We start from the raw sequence: 17268 nt of genomic DNA, 5'->3' as shown, positions 1-17268 counted from the left end.
TTTTACAAAAACATTGCATGTAGTTATCATAATTCATAATACCTTATATTATCATAAATATACATAAACCTCAATACCTGGTTTGAGGATAAATCGTTATCGTTACGCGATTTCATAAAAATGTAAAACTCAAACGCTCAAAACATTTTTCCTATAATGACGCATCAAATTTTCTCTATAGTTGTTTGAAGCAAAACTTATGGAAAACTTAGCGTTGAATTTTTTAACCTTAGATATAAATACAAAACAATTTTATGAATTTTCAACTACTAAATAATTTGCAAATATTCATGGTTTTGACGAATTTTTGTCAATATTTGAACTTCAAATGCTAATACAAAAAAATTGTGCCTATGTATTCTTATAATATCACTATAAGAATAACTTATGAGGAACTTGGTATTAAATTTTCAAGTATTTTAATTGGGTCAAAAATATTTTATTGACACTTCAAAAAAAAAATTTCTCATAAAAATCGAAAATTTCAGTGGTCTATAAATAACTTTAAAAAAAGTCAAAAATTAAACTGTATATAGATAACACTAACATAAACATTTGGTGAAAATTTCAAGTATTTACAGTGGTTAGTTTTTGAATTACAGCCATATAAAAAAATAGATTTGGTCGAAAACTGGTTTTGCGTAAAAATTCCCGTTTTTCTGTCACTTTTTTTTTGTTTTTCTCGATTGTTTTGAAAATTGTTGGAAAATATTCACTTTTGATTACTTAATGTTGACTTTTACATTGGAAACCACCCCCAAAGTTTGAAATTGAAGCATTATTTCAGCTAGTTATACTGTACCTACGTACATGTACACGGATATTATGACAATTCGCTCAAGTTACCGGTTAACGTTATAGTATACATGATAAAAATTTTAAACACAAGTGTCCGCAGTTTGTTGTGTTATATTTTTGATATCTGTCGTAATTAAATTCAATATTATATCCATTGAAATATTTCTGCAATTCTAGTGGAGGTGTCAAGTTACCAAAACTGTCATAATATTTAACTTGTTTTCCGATTTTCTTATACGCTACCCAATGAGTACCTGTTCCGTTTTCTATGTCTAAATTAACTACAGCAGACTCTTGATTTTTTGGTCATAGAGGCAACTTGTCTCTAGAAAATACACCATTGTAATGAGGTATTTTCAACATGTATGCGTACTTTATAATCTCATATCCGAACAACGCTCTGTCGGGTAACGTGGAAATTAGTTTTTTGCCTTAACTGACCCCCCTTGTACGGCGCTAGGTATAAACCTTTGCCTTTTACAATTTTATAAGAACTTACCTTGTGAGGTATAAGATATAATCCTTTACCTAAATGAATAGGTGTGTTTTTACCAGAATTTAATTCTTTCACAACTTTCACTATATTACCGACGCCTCCGGTGAGTGCGCCTAATGCTGATAAACCAGCAAAAATAGGTATTAAAGGTAAAACTCCACCCTTTTTCGGTATGGGTATCATTCTTGGATGACGCTGCTACGGCGGTGTGACTCGTGGTGGGGTGTCCGCAGTAGGCCGGTCGCACGGGTGGTAAGGAGTTGCTGGTTGACACGAGTTACAAAAGAACTACAAGAAAAACAAAACTCGTGGTTTTCGGTAATGACTAATGAGGATGTTTATTTTTCACTGATACAAATAATTTAACAATTGTGTACCACGACGGTGGTATGATATGTGATGCGATGGTTCGACGTCGGTTGATGCGGATACGATTCTAAGTATTCGCGTGTTAATGGTGTCGGACGGGTGTTGTCAATACGACGGACGACGAACGAGAGAGCGATCCGGGATGCGGCGCGATGCGGCGCGCCGGGAGAGTCGACTGTGTCGCCCGGTCGTATCCCGTGGTGGCGGTTGACAAGAGCAAAGACAGGTCTCTGCGGCACCTGTACTTTGTACTGGTTGCCGTTGCGGACCGTGTCATGGAGTTTTAGTACTTTATATATATATATATTTTATTATAGCAGCTGTTCGACAAGTTCTAACTAATTTAGTTATATTCTTTTCATTTACTTTATTCTTGATTGCATTTTTAGCTGCCAAAACCATTTTTTTAAAACCACAACCAGCCCCCCAGCTTACGCTTAGCCTTCATAGCTGTAGTGACCAACCAAGACGCGGCTTTTTCCTTGATTCCTGTGTTTTTAGACTTAAACACCTCCCGAGCCTGATTTTCTAATACTTCGTCTGCTCTATGTCTATCGGTTAGTGAATTACTTACGTCGTATGCAATATCGTGAGCTCTGGCCAACTCGTCAAGTCTGTTTATACCACGTTCTTCACGTGCTAATCTTTCTTTTAATTTGGTTCTAGGACCGGAAAATCTACGAAAATATATAAAATTTAGATGGAATATAATAATATTTGTAACGTCACAGCATTTTTTTTGCACTGATATGATTATTATAACAAACATACCTGTATCCATAGTTCACTAATGAGCATACCTTATTTATATATTATTATGACTATCGCGCGCTAATGCAGAAATGACCGCAGTATTATGTAATAATTGTCCCCTGGCCCCCCACAAACCCGCAGTGTACGGTGTCCACACGTCGCCACACACGGCCGTCGTTGCTGTCGGCGCTTTCGTCGCGTCCGGATGCTGAAATCTCCCCGAATATGATGTATTCCCACAATATGACGACACTGACCTGCCCCACCAACATCGAAAAGCTCCGCCGCCGGCACCAGGCCACCGCCGTCGCCGGGTCTCCGACAAAACAAAATCATTTTCTTTTTTTTCTTCTTCAACTACTCTGCACCTGGCCGGTATTCTTTTTCGACCGACGTCTCTACACCCGTTCCGACCGACGTCTCTACACCCGTTCCAACGACGACGGCACACAGACCACGCGGTAAACAATTTTTGGCACACCAATCAACTCGGTGAAACATATGATGATTGCTATCATCATTTTCCACACCTGCAACATACCACGATGATGGGCTAAAACCACCCACGAGGGCCCGGGCGGCGGCCACAACTGCTCCAGCCACAACAACCATGCAGCCACGTCAAAAGTCGTAATATGTTTTTATTCCCCCTGTCCCCCCCTTTACCAGCACGTAGGCCACAGGTTATGCGAAATTCATGTTAGTATAACCTGTGCGCCAGGGAAGCGTCGCACGACGCGGGTCCCTAACAAAATCGAATTCCCCCTACTTTCGGCTTTAACAAGCCCGGCACGTTTTCCCGGTAACCCTGCGAGGACACGCCATGAGTGGTATGGTGTGTTGCCTCCCGTGGGCCGGGAAAGCATGTGACAAACAAATTATTATATTCTGTATTTGCTTATTATTTTATTATGATGAACATTTTGTTATATTATAATAATGTCAAGTATTAACCACATGTTATGCCAACCTATTATATTGTCTTAATAACCAAAATCATTATTCTTATTATTCTTAATATTATCTTTTTCTCCCCTTAAATAAATAAATCCTCGGCATTCATTTGCCGTTGCGTGTACAAAGCCTATGAGCTCCACCGACTTGGCCCTCGGGTCATCACGCGGTGCGGCTCATAGGTCACGGCAAGAGTGTTCCCCTTTTGTCGTGGGTGTTTTACGGAGCCCTAAAAACCTCCGGGTTCTCACATATTATCATTATGTAGAGACTTACCTATAGCCAGGTAAATGTAATTCCACGGGTAAATGATTTATAACAGAGTTGACAAGACCAGAACCCTTATTGTTGTTCCGCTTACGAAGGTGTGACATCGTGTGATGCTTTCAATGTTCTGACTTTTGTATTTATAGTGAAAAATGTGTTTTATCGAGCAGGAGAAAAAACTTCGAATTTATAACATTGATTCCCCCGACACAATTCAGCTGCGACATGGTGACCTTTTTCCAAATGCGATTAGATCATTAGTGCTTGGAAGTTCAGGGAGTGGGAAAACGAATCAGATATATTTTTTACTCGTCGACGAAAACGGGTTACGTTTTGAAAATGTTTATATATACTTTAAAACGCTAGAACAAGAAAATATAAGTTATTGAAACGTATTATTGACGGAATTGACGGTGTTAACATTTTTACTTTTTTTGAGAATGATAAACTTATTCCACCCGAGAAAGTTTTACCAAATTCTATTTTTATCATGGATGATGTTATCGGAGAACATCAGCACGTAATAAGGGAATATTTTTCTCGAGGTCGCCACAATGAAATAGATATATTTTATCTAGCTCAGAGTTATTCAAAAGTACCTAAGCAGTTGATACGTGATAATGCAAATTTAATAGTATTATTCAAACAAGATAAAACCAATTTAAAACATGTATACAACGAACACTGTTCGGGTGATATGTCCTATATTTAGTTTAACATTTCTGTGTGACGTGTTGGAACCGAGATAGGTTTGCCTTTGTCGTTAGTAAAGACAGCGAGCGAGATAACGGGCGTTATAGATTTTGATTTGATATATATATGTATAAGACTATGCATAGAATAAATATTATCATTTAAAACGCAGTCATGCCGGAAGCAACTACTGTATTATATGAGTTAGTTAAAGCTAAGGAAAGTATTAAACGTAAATATATCGCATTAAAATCTGATTCAGATAATGTTCAACAACTAATGACTCAGACATTAAAACCAATTATTGAACCTTTAACTAAAATGTCGAATAAACCATCGAGCAAAGAAAATATTAACGTCGAGTCGAAAAACTTTTACGAATATCAACAACAAATCAAAAACTGGTTTTAGTCTACAGACTTGGATATTACCTTGGGCAACAAAGAAGTCAAATTTCTCGAAAACAAATCCATCAACCTCGGGTGTTATTCAGTTATTCTTTTTGAAAAATCCACTCATTTATACTGATAACGATTTAGAGGTATATAAATCTATATTAGTTCAATCATCAGCGCATTTATCTACAGATGGAAAAAAAATTATAAAAGGCGGCTCTAAATATTCGTCGGTTATTAGACAATTATTCCCCTTGGGTGGTGAACTGATTATGAAATTACAGAAAAATAACTTAGTATATTGGGACAATCCAAACGAGTTAGTCGATCGATTACGCCTACTTATGGCGTCCAAAGCAGCTGGTAATACAAGCGTTTCAAACGAAATTATATCGATTCTCGACGAATTACATGAGGCTGGACTAATAAGATGAATTCCAGATGTCTAAATGGGAAATCTCAATCGAACTTCACAAGCAGGCGAGGAAAATTTTCATTAGACGTAGAGTTAACGTGTATGGGAAAAATGATTTATGGCAAGCTGACTTGGTTGAAATGATTCCATATTCCAATAAAAATAAAAATAACAAGTACATTTTGACCGTAATTGAATGTTTCACGAAACGAGCCTGGGCATTACCATTCAAGTCTAAAACAGGTAAAGATGTAACTGGCGCAATGTTTAAAATATAACTTGAAGGCTCACCAAAACTTTTACAACTCGATAACGGAAAAGAATTTTATAACACCACTTTCGACGCATTAATGACCAAGTACAACATACACAAATATTCGACATTCAGTATTTTAAAAGCTTGTATTGTAGAAAGGTTTAATAGAACTTTAAAGGAAAAAATGTTTAGAGAGTTCTGAGCACGTGGTTCACACGAGTGGATTTCTATTTTACCGAAGCTGCTTGAAGAATATAATAATTCACGCAGTGGCGGCTCGTGAACCGTATGATGGGTGAGGCAGATATTTTCAAAATGTAAACACACCATAGGGCAATGGGAAATAATTTCCCACCAAAAAAATTAAAATCTTGAAGGTTCTGTTATAATAATTCATCGGTAGAGTGCGTCAAAACAAATGTCAATATATCACTAAACACAAATAATTATATATTATATATATATATAATTATTATTAAATCTCTAGCTATTTACTACATAAATTTAAATATTATTATTATTTATTTATTTATTTATTTTTTTTATTATTTTTTTTTTTTTTTTTTTTGGGGGGGGGGGGGGTTATATAAAAATGAGTTTTAAGTTTACTTTTAAAATAATTCAATTTAATATTTAATATTAACCTTTAAAAATATATGAATAATAAACCATACTTAATATTATCTGAAATATCAGAATAAAGTCAACTTTAAAAAAAAAAAAATAATACTTATTACATAAATCTCATTTACTAAAACAATAACAAAATTCATTTTAAATTATGTTTTATAAATTAAATCTATTCTTCTGTCTTTGAGTAATGAACATTTGTCAATTATTTTTTTATTTATTACACTAGACAGATAAGAACCGATATCTTTAGTTTGTGATAAAAGTATTATAGGTAGGTTATAGGGTAGGTATACACTTACACTAAACAACATTACGACGACCTACCAGTTCATATTTCTATTAGTGGAAGTTACGTCGCTTCGACAAATGACTAATGGATAATGTTGACAAACTCTGAGGCCCGAATCATTCTGCCTCATTTCATAATAAAATTCCGACTTCCCCCTCTACCATGATATATTTTATAATCGTACTCGTCTGAGGCAAAATATTACTAGCCTCTCGGCACTTTTTGGCTTTCATCGAGATCGTTCTATTGTTCAACGAACATCTTCGTCGTGATTTTTGATAACAGTGACGAAGTATGACGTACTATCATAATAATACTATACACGATAAAATACATTTTTTTTGTCAGTATAATAATATAAAATAACATTAATAACAAAAAGATTTTGTATTTTAAAATGTATAATATATTATTGAGTATTTTAATATTATTGAAGTCAATTGGAAATAACAATAATTATAGAATATGTCCCTCCTTTTTCTTTACAATACTTAGGTGAGGCTGAGCCTCACTTTCCTCCTTTGACGAGCCGCCACTGAATTCACGACATAGAACTATAGGAATGTCACCAATGCAGGCAGATGCTAACCCTGAGTCGGTGGAAATAAAACATCGTGAAATAAAATATAATGCAAAAATTAAATTCAAAGTCGGTGATAACGTTCGTATCAGTACACAAAAAGGCGTGTTTACAAAAGGCTATCTTCCAAACTGGTCTACTGAAATATTTGAGATTATCAAAATAAATAAAACATTACCAGTTACATATCAGTTACATGATTATATGGGTAAACCTATTGCAGGTTGTTTTTACTCTGAAGAAATATTCAAAACTAATTTCCCTAACGAATATTTGATCGAAAAAATTATACGTAAAAAACCTAACCAAATATTTGTCAAGTGGCTTGGATTTAATAATTCACATAATAGTTGGATAAATACACGTGATGTTAAAAATAGAGTCAGTCGTTTTAAAACTATGAACGTGTTTGGTAGTTCACAAGCTGGTGATACTTAGAGAATTCTATCAGATATTCAGACAAGTAACAAATCAATTCTAAATAAAGTGGAACTCCAACAAAAAGAAATCGATAATTTGAAAAATTATTTCGTTAATCTACAAGAGAAGATACAATTGTTGGAAAATAATATAAAAACAAACAATAAGTCTTTATTAAATTGCGAAAATCGTATGTCGAAGCTATTTAATGACTGTGCTGAAACTAGTACCAGTATCCAGGGACAATGGACATGACTTGATCCAATTAAAAGCTGAAATAAATCGTATAACCGGAATATTTGATGAAAATTCATTACTGAATCATGGGGAATATATTTCAGAATTAAATTCACGTTTGGCTATCGTCGAAGGAAATTATATTAAGAAAAATGAAATTTATACAACAGCTGGTTAAATATATGAGATATTGGAATATAATTTCATTCGATCTGTAAACCTCTTCGTGACTGGTAGTCCTCTGTTTGTGATATAAATTTAATTTTTCATAAATTTAACGAGTTCATAAAAACAAGTCAATGTATTCAGCCATCTTAGACATGCAATGTGTTCTTGGAGCTGGCTCTAGTGTTGCCATCAGTTTTTGGGCCTTCGAACCTGCGGGAATAGTGATTTGCTGAAGAAATGGAAGGTCATTATGCCGATCGTGCAGTTCTTTTGGATAAGCTACATCCACCTCATAAATCCGACCTACAGGCGATTTTCATTAAAATCGTTCAATCCTTCAAGTGAGGGTTTAACCCACTCAAATCCTCCACTGGGCATGTACTCACTCATTGAATATCCATACAAATTATTACCTAAGCATATTTAATAAGATAGTTTATTAGTCTATTATTTAAAAATAATAATACTTTTTTTCTTTCAATCTTGATAAACCAACCACGATTTTTCTTTCTCTACATCATATTCGGGAGCCTTCTCATTATTTGCTTTTGCATACCGCATGCTCGCCAGCACCAGTCCACCGCGAATACCTATTTATTTCAAAAAATTATAAATCAAAACTTTTAAACTTTAAAACTTTTTTATACCTTTTTCAATAATTAACACCATCTCATAATCCGACAGAAGGTCCAATTTAATCTCAGTTTTTTTCAACATGCAATCGAAAGACATTCCAGGGGCTGTGTAATAAAATGCCGGGTCGATTGAATACGAAAATTCAAACACACATCTAAAAAGTTTTCAAAGACGTCAGATAGTAACAGCACATCGATTTTTAAGTATAAATCTGAGTATTCTCCGAGAGTAATACACCCAAAGTGTCGCCAAACCTTCTCAGCATGCTCATACTCTTCATCTTCAATCCCACATTCCTAAGCGTGCTGTAAAATTCTTCTTTTCTAGGTAATCTATTTTCATCTAGTTTCCCCCAACTATCAGTATATCAGTATAGTCATAAGGATATACGCCTTTGCGAGAGACGAGTGCCATATCTCCAGCGACAAAATGTTTTGATGTCTCGCGGAATTTTTCAAGCTCTGGTTTTATGAGGTTTTCAGCCAATCTTTCCAAGCTCGACGCCATAAACCTTATAGTATCGATAAACCGAATAGTGAAAGTACTACTTAAATATTTTGAAAAAGATATAAATTTCTCTTCACTATTCGGAATAACGGTAATAGTTTTACTGTCGTGCGCAAGATTAGAAATAATAAAATTAGAGTCGTAGTTGCTCAAGTTATGAAAATAACACGGAACAAATTTTGGCTGTATTAAGGCAAGATTGCATTTAGAACAAAGCGTCTATCTAAATTTACCACTCAAGTGACAGTGGTCTCTTACTTTTTCCCTACCTATTATAATAAGTTTACATAAATTACACACCTTACATTCTTGGTGTGTTTTTTCTTCTTCTTCAGTTATGATCATTGGTACATGGGTCTTTAATAAATCTTCGATTCTCCGTCCCGCGTCAACAATCGCTTCTACAAAATGCCTACCCACGTCCTGGCTAACCTCACTTCCACGAAAAATAACTGGAGATAACGGAATATTATATTTTTCTATCAGCTCTGGTGGAACGTCTTCGCTAGCCTTCACAACAAAACCATAACTCATGACTTCATGTTTCTGTATAACCGTAGTTTTTTCTCCTCTTTTCTCATTCATTTTTACTAACAACGCCTCAAAATCTGCGTAAATCACGATTGAGTGACGTAGTGAATTCCCCCAAGACTTAAATTCTAGTGTTGATCCGGGCGTAGGCATCACGGGCAAAATTGGTTTATGCGCCCCACATATTTTCATGTGCTCCTCAAGCCCAGCACGTCCATTTTTTCTATATTTTAACACTATCGTCAAATGTTGTCAAACATCGTTTAAAAAACATACGTTTCTCATTATGCCCGGTTGATTGAGCTCGAATTAGGCTAACCTAACCTAATTATCCTTTACCCCATATACACCTAGTATTAATATAAATCTTACCTTGGTCATCACATAGTCCAGCGTTCTCAACGTGTTTCGAAACTTCCATACAAATATCATCTCCCTCGTTATCATTCCATTGCTCATTTGCTGGTACGGGTGGAAAAACAGTATTTTCGATCGGATGATGGTTGTGTGATAGACCAGCTTGATTATCCGGCACGAATATTTGTGGAACGATTTCTATATCACCGCGTCGGGGAGGTCGAACGGGTGAATGGTGATATTAAACTTTGCTCGCTCATTTGCAAGCGTCCATTTCCTCATTATGCGGAACTACAGGAAGGACAAAAATACCCGAAATAAATAAATAATTTAAAAAGATAAATCAAATAGTTGAACTTTAGAAAATTATATAATATCTGAAATATACTGTACATACCATGAACTTTTTTCTTATGTCGTGACAAGTTAGACTTGCCACTTAAAGTCAAATTACACATCGAGCAAGGGAAACGAGTTCCAATATGCGTTTTTTCGTGTCTAGTCAAATTATACTTATAGTCGAAAGACGAAGAACACTTTCCACATTTAAACATTTTGTATTTGATAAAATAAAGTATGGAAAAAATAAAGCAAGAATATATTTGATAAAATAAAAATATAAAACACTTTGAAAAAATCACAGAGTTTAAGACGAAAACGTAGAGAGGACAAAATATATTATAAGGCTAGAAGACTATAGCACACTAACCGAACTCTAGCACTTGACAGAACAAGGTACCGAGCACCCATAGAGTCGACATATGGCGTTCCGCTATAACAATAGCGTGAGGACAAGAGAAACATTATATTTCAAACCATGAATATTGGGAGGTCACTCGGAGAAGCCTTGCAAAAATAGATGCTAACATACCAAGAAATTCGAGCATAATATGTTACTGATAGAAATACTTCTATCTCCCAAGCTAACGATATATTTATTAATATTAATAAAACATTGGTAATATTCGAGTATGTAAAAAAAAAAATATTCACATATTATTTAATATTTGCTATTATCATTTCATTTATTTCATCATAATCACTTCCTCATGCTTCGTTAACGTCCACATGTGTTTGCATTTATTCATCATTTCCATCATCCCCTCACTCCATAGTTTCTGATTGATCATCTCAGGAACACTCCGTATTGTTTAAAATTTCGCCAACAATTAAAATGATATGTTCAGAGGACATCCGGTGACGAGGTAGTTGTAGAAAACTAGGAGAAAAAGATAACTCTGAGAGGGGGGGAACGGGAAACAGATCATTTCTTATCGTAAGTAGGATTGGACTTGGAGTGGTCGGGGAGAACATATTAGGGGAAATAACGGCGGGGTTCGGATAGCCGTGCGGATGAACTCGCTGTGGAGGATAGGGAGTGGGAGTTGTAGAAAATAGCTGCAGTGGCAATAGCCGTGGAGGAGAGGGAGTAGGAGTTGTAGGAAAGAGCTGCAGTGGCAATAATGGTCGTCGCATAGTCGGTGTTGAGGGTGAGGGTATAACAGGTGAAGCGTGAAAAATATGCCGAATTGGGGAAATTAGACGGTGCCAATCACCAATCTGCGACTCCTGATGAGAGGAATACCCACTATCTTCAGATGGAGCCTAAATAATAATAATAATATTTATATTTTATAACGGAGGCAAATAAAATTATTTTATTTTATTTTATATTGAATCTAAGTACCTAATAACATTATTTAATTTATTTAAAAAATTATGAATTTAACACTTCGGCATATCTAAATGGCGACTCCCTTATCGCAGGGGGGCTCCATTGTAAGGTCTCAAATTCTTGATTATTCGGTTCTTCATATTTTCTGTTAAATTCTTCATAACCATCAAAACTCGGTGAAATGGGTCTTAGTAATGGACTATTATGATTCTATAAACAGATTATTCCAATTTTATAATTAATTTAAATATAATACAAATATATATATATATATACTTACAATTAGAGCGTATCTCAACGGTCTTACTGGGTTGAAAAAATCTGGGCTAGAATCTTCCCGAGGAATTTCAGCAAGAATTCCGTGCAATTCTTCCCCTCCAAACCTCGGTGTATTTGGTGAAGAATTATTCGTCATCTAAAAATCTGATAATATAAAATTCTAAAATTAAATATTAAAAACGGAAAACGAAATACTTACATTTTAGAGTTACTGAAAATGATTCTCGGAAGTGAAACAAAAAATAAATGCCTTCGTAATAACAGCTTAAAAATATTGAATTTACACACGGACGTATCTGATATAAACTGTGGACAGACTAAACTAACGAAAAAATATAAAATTATCATGTTTGTGATATGAATGTTGTCTGATGCGCGTGCGTGCAATCGTTATCCCATGCGCAGGCGTGAAGAAATATAGGCGTGGGAATTAGTGGCTGGGTCATTTATGTGGTGGGGGGAAATAAATGTCGCTTTCGTACGCGAGCGGATGGCGAGATTACGAGGACGATGAAAGACGATGACGATGACGATGACGATGACGATGACGATGACGATGACAATGACGATGACGATGGCGATGACGATGACGATGACGATGACGATGACGATGACGATGACGATGACGATGATGATGACGATGACGATGACGATAACGATGACGATGACGATGTGTCAGAAGCCCCCTTTTTATCCTACTTACGCTATCTGACAGACCACTTTCGTCACAAGATATTATAAAATGTATAAGTAAGTTGAAAATCAATTATTTCCGTGGAGTGTTCTCACGTGATAACTTACCTAAAAAACCACGTACAATTGAATGCGGTGTATTAAACTTGGACATATCTTCAGGCGACGGGAGCCATTGGGTAGCGTTTCATAAAAATAAAGATAAAGTCATATATTTCGATAGTTTTGGTGATTTACCTCCACCAATTGAATTACAACGTTATTTTAAAAAGCTTAAAATAGTATATAACTATTCTAACTATTGTTGTAACGTGTCCGCTTCAGCACTCAAATTTGTATTGGAGGTATAATAAAGATACATAGATTTACATTAACATAAAGTATTTTATTAATATCCAACAGCTAATCTCTATATTACAAGTACGTTGTCGTCTCGTCACTAGTAATCGATTCCCCGACTCACTCTATGACTTCCCTATTTATGCTACGTGGGTCCTATTGTAATCACGACGTCCGTCTAATCAAAGGTGTATGCTATTTCCATTTTTCACCTTTGATCTATGCTAACGCTTTCCTATAATCTGGTTATTTCAAAGTCGATGAATGTCAGTGAATATAAATACATAACTATATCAATTATTTTACATTATAATAATAATGAGGATCATTACACTATCAAGACTTCAATACATTCAACTGTGGACATTTATGTCTTGAATTATTACAATGCATGAATCTATTACACTAAGTTTAACTGGAAAATCGACTGAATTTACTGCAAATTATTTTCCATCTCTAAACGTTTACTAGGATTCAGAAATAGCTTTGTTATGTTTGCAAACGTTCAATTCATTTCCAAATATTATAAATCCAATTAATAGCCGACTGAAAATAGAAGAAATTCCTTCTGTTTCGCGTACCAATCCCTTCTATCATATAACAGAGAACTGGGACACGCTGCGAAAATGCCGTATTAGTAAAGGGAACAATCAGAAAACAGACTGAACAATAAATAAGTATAAATGGGCTATCAATGAGTTTACTATTCAAAGTAAACATAGAATAAATATATGTATAAATAACAATGCAGTTTTTCTTAAATTACGTGTTAGTAAAATACACACAAAGAATAAAATACAATAGAAAAAAAAAGTAACTCATGACACAGTGGTAATAACAGGAATGATGATGGGTTGATGGTGGTAGATGGTTGCAGATGGCGTATAGTTGCAGATGGCAGAGGGTGACCAGTATGGAGTTCAATACATGTGTAGTGGATGCGACTCTGACTTGATGAATGAACTCCAGTTGCGAATATATATATAATATATAAAAATGCCAGTGCGCACACGTAGGACGAGACCGTGCCTGTTACGTCGATGGCTTCGACGTTGCGTGTGTCATAGCAACTCGACGCGCGCTGTTTTTGCACACACGCACACAAAATACTATTGCGTTAGTGTTATCATATTATAATATATTATATTTAAATTGACCGTCGTTAATCGATCGGAGAGTTAGTGCGGGTGTCTTAGCTATCTACAGTGTATATTTATACATACGTATACACATAGTTATATTATAATGTATAATGTCACTATACTATGGTGCATTTATGCAACACCTTCAAAGAAAAATAAAATAAAATATTCCAGTTTTGAATTTAGTTTGGAAGATGGATGCTATGAAATAGAAGATATCAACAATAAAATTGCAAAAGAGTTACTCCGAGTTAATAAAGACTACGGAACACAGCTAACATTCAGTGACGTATTGATCCTGTTGATTTTAGAACGTATATAATATGTAATGGAATACTTAGGTTCGAAACTGCATATAGTATAGCACCTGTTTTTGGGTTTAAAAAGATACAATGTGGACCGTTTCATGAAGATTGTCGATTGGATAAAGCGGCTAATTTAAACACGATTAACTCTATAAAAGTATTGTGTAATATAGCACATGGGTCATTCAATAACCAACTTCAAAGTCATTCGATATATGAGTTTTTACCGAGTGGAAGGACAGGATCTAAAGTAATTCAGTCACCGCTAAATTTAATATATTACAAATTGAATATAACAAATATTGATTCGATAACCGTTCAAATAGTTGATCAAGATCATAATTCGATTGATAATTTTGGTGAGGCATTGACAATCGTGTTACATATTAAACGTTACGCATCTTGATATGGGATTAAAATTCAATATAAATCCGCTACTTCGGTTCAGATCAACTAGTCATAAGACTAAAGTGGTACCGGTAACGTCAAATAAATTAAAAAAATTGACGTTGAAAAATAAAAAAAATTTGCAAGCTCTAGGTTATCAATTAAAACAGAAAGACTGAAGGTAGATTTACACGAGACGTGAGCCACGTGCGTATTTCACGATCGCGTAGTTGTGACTCACGAGCGTGGTTTCACAACTGAAATATCTAACATGGTTTGATGTTGCACGATCCAGTCGTGACAGGTTCGTGGACGATAATACCACGATCGTGAAGTACGAATTGTCTGTTTACACAAACCGTGGCTCACTCTTCTAAAGACTACGATCGTGGCTCACGTCTCGTGTAAACCTACCTTAAGAGTGATATTTGAGATATAAGTTTACGATACGAGATGGTTTCTAAAATAACGAAAATTGAATATCATTCATATACACCGTACACAACATCGTTTAATATTAATGATGAAATACGAATATCAGTACAGCAAACAGATGTTAATCCGTATCTACACGAGAGCTTAATTTATTTAGAAGGAATAATATCTGAACCTGATAAAGCGAAACTGTGTAATAATGATTATACATACCTCTTCGAACAAATACGATTAGAAATAAATGGAATAGAAGTAGATAGCACACGTGTTCTTGGAATCACAAGCTCGCTGAAAGGATACTTATCTGGTACACCAGATAACTATAATTGTTACGAAAATTCTGGCTGGAATTTAAAAAATGTAACACAATTAACAAACGATAAAGGCGAATTCAGTGCTTTAATTCCATTGAAATAATGGTTAGGTCTGTTTGAAGATTATAAAAAAAATATTGGTAAATTCAAGATTGGAATTAATATTAACTCGAAGTCATACTGATTTAAATGCGTTAAGTCTTAAAAGTGATGTAGTTGCTGCTTTAGATAAAGTTGTATTAAATAAAATAGTCTAGAAGGTTCCGCATATACTGTTGATGATGAAGAAAGGTTAAAGTTATTGAAACTTGTAGAAAAAGAAAAAAGTTTGTTTATTCCTTTTAGATCTTTCGAAACTTTTGAATATTCTGAACTCGGAACTACTAAAAAAGTAGTATGGAACTTGAGAACAGCTTCAAAATTAGAAAAACCACGATTTATTATAATTGGATTACAAAAAGGTCGTAAAAATACAATAACAAAAGATTTTAGTATATTTGACCATTGTAATCTAACGAACGTTAAAGTATTTCTAATCTCGATTGCATATCCGTATCATAATTTGAATTTAGATTTTTCAAAAAATAATTTTACTTTATTATATGATATGTATACATCGTTTCAAGAATCGTATTATGAAAAAAGTATACACAACCCTATATTGAGTCCATCTACTTTTCTATCGAACGCACCCATTATAGTTATTGATACTTCAAAACAGAATGATTCGGCAACAGCCTCAGCAGTGGATGTTCAATTGGAAATTGAAGCATCGGAATCCCTTACAGGTGTAACTGCTTATTGTTTATCAATTCATGATCGTATTGTAGAATATGTACCTTTTACTAGAGAAGTAAAAAAACTTGTGTAATTTTATTTAACAAAATGAAAAAGTTTATTAAAGAATTTGTCTTCTTTACTCGAAATATTATTTTTATAAAAATTAACGATATTTGATTGAAAAATTTAAAAAAAACCGAAAATCTAATAAAAAAATAGTTGATACGGCAAATAGACGGACAATTTTGTGTAATCACCGTATTGTGTTACGCGGTAAAACTGTGTTCTCGGAGAGGAACATTTCCACTTGAACAATTTTTTTTACCGCGTAAAAGCTTGCTGTGAACATACAAATACATACTACTAAACTCCCTTTTCTGTACAAAACAAGTCTGGTTTTAGAGCTATAATATCGGAACATATTTGTTGTATATATTCTTCTTCGATCTGCAATAACCGTGTAAAGTCGATTTCGTTGACAATTTCGACTTCTGTTTGGCTTTCTCATTTTTTGAATTCCAGAGAAGAATCCAAAAGAATAATTCTGGGATATTTTGTAAACCTTCTCATTTTTGGATGTGTCACATCTTTGTTCAACATAATTGTTGGCGCCGCGTCAATAAATATAGTATCGCTGTTGTCTAATTGTCGTGCGACGGCACCTTTCCTAATCTCGTCTCCCGTTTCCCCTTCACACCTCTCAGTCCTTTTTGTTTAAATTATTTAATAATTATTATAATATTGAGTATATCTATAGTCTCTTTGTATTTTCTATCGAACAATTATTGGTCGGCCTTTGCCGCATATGTTCATTATCATTTTTCATATTATCTCTTATTAATTATTATTCTATTTGTTATTGATTTGCAGCCAACGCCCTTATTATTATTATTATTGTTTTTTTGATATTATTATTGTATACATGTCTTTTTTTCCCCGCTATTGTAGCGTACACATTTTTTAAGTCGCATTGAGCGCATCAGTCTGTTACGGTGATTATTACAATTGTCAATTATTATATTTATCAAGTCGCATTGTGATCAGTCAACAATAAACGTGCCAATTAACAAATCGTGAGTAATTATTTAATATATATTCACAATCCACACTGTCAAACCAACGGTTGTCGTATGTCGATATTATCGCTTTCCCCGTCACCGCCAAG

General features: G+C 34.5%; 1 pseudogene; it reads left to right on the top strand.

Moving 5' to 3' along the window:
* The first annotated feature begins 13127 nt into the window (after window positions 1–13127).
* On the top strand, window positions 13128–14593 carry LOC149054769 (uncharacterized; annotated as a pseudogene).
* Window positions 14594–17268: the final 2675 nt, after the last annotated feature.

Source organism: Diuraphis noxia, unplaced genomic scaffold (assembly GCF_037042655.1).
Source record: "Diuraphis noxia isolate RWA-SAM2 unplaced genomic scaffold, SU_Dnox_SAM2 contig0005, whole genome shotgun sequence".
NCBI lineage: Eukaryota > Metazoa > Arthropoda > Insecta > Hemiptera > Aphididae > Diuraphis > Diuraphis noxia.
Note: the sequence above shows the minus strand (reverse complement) of the source record. Positions and strands in the feature narration are given on the sequence as shown.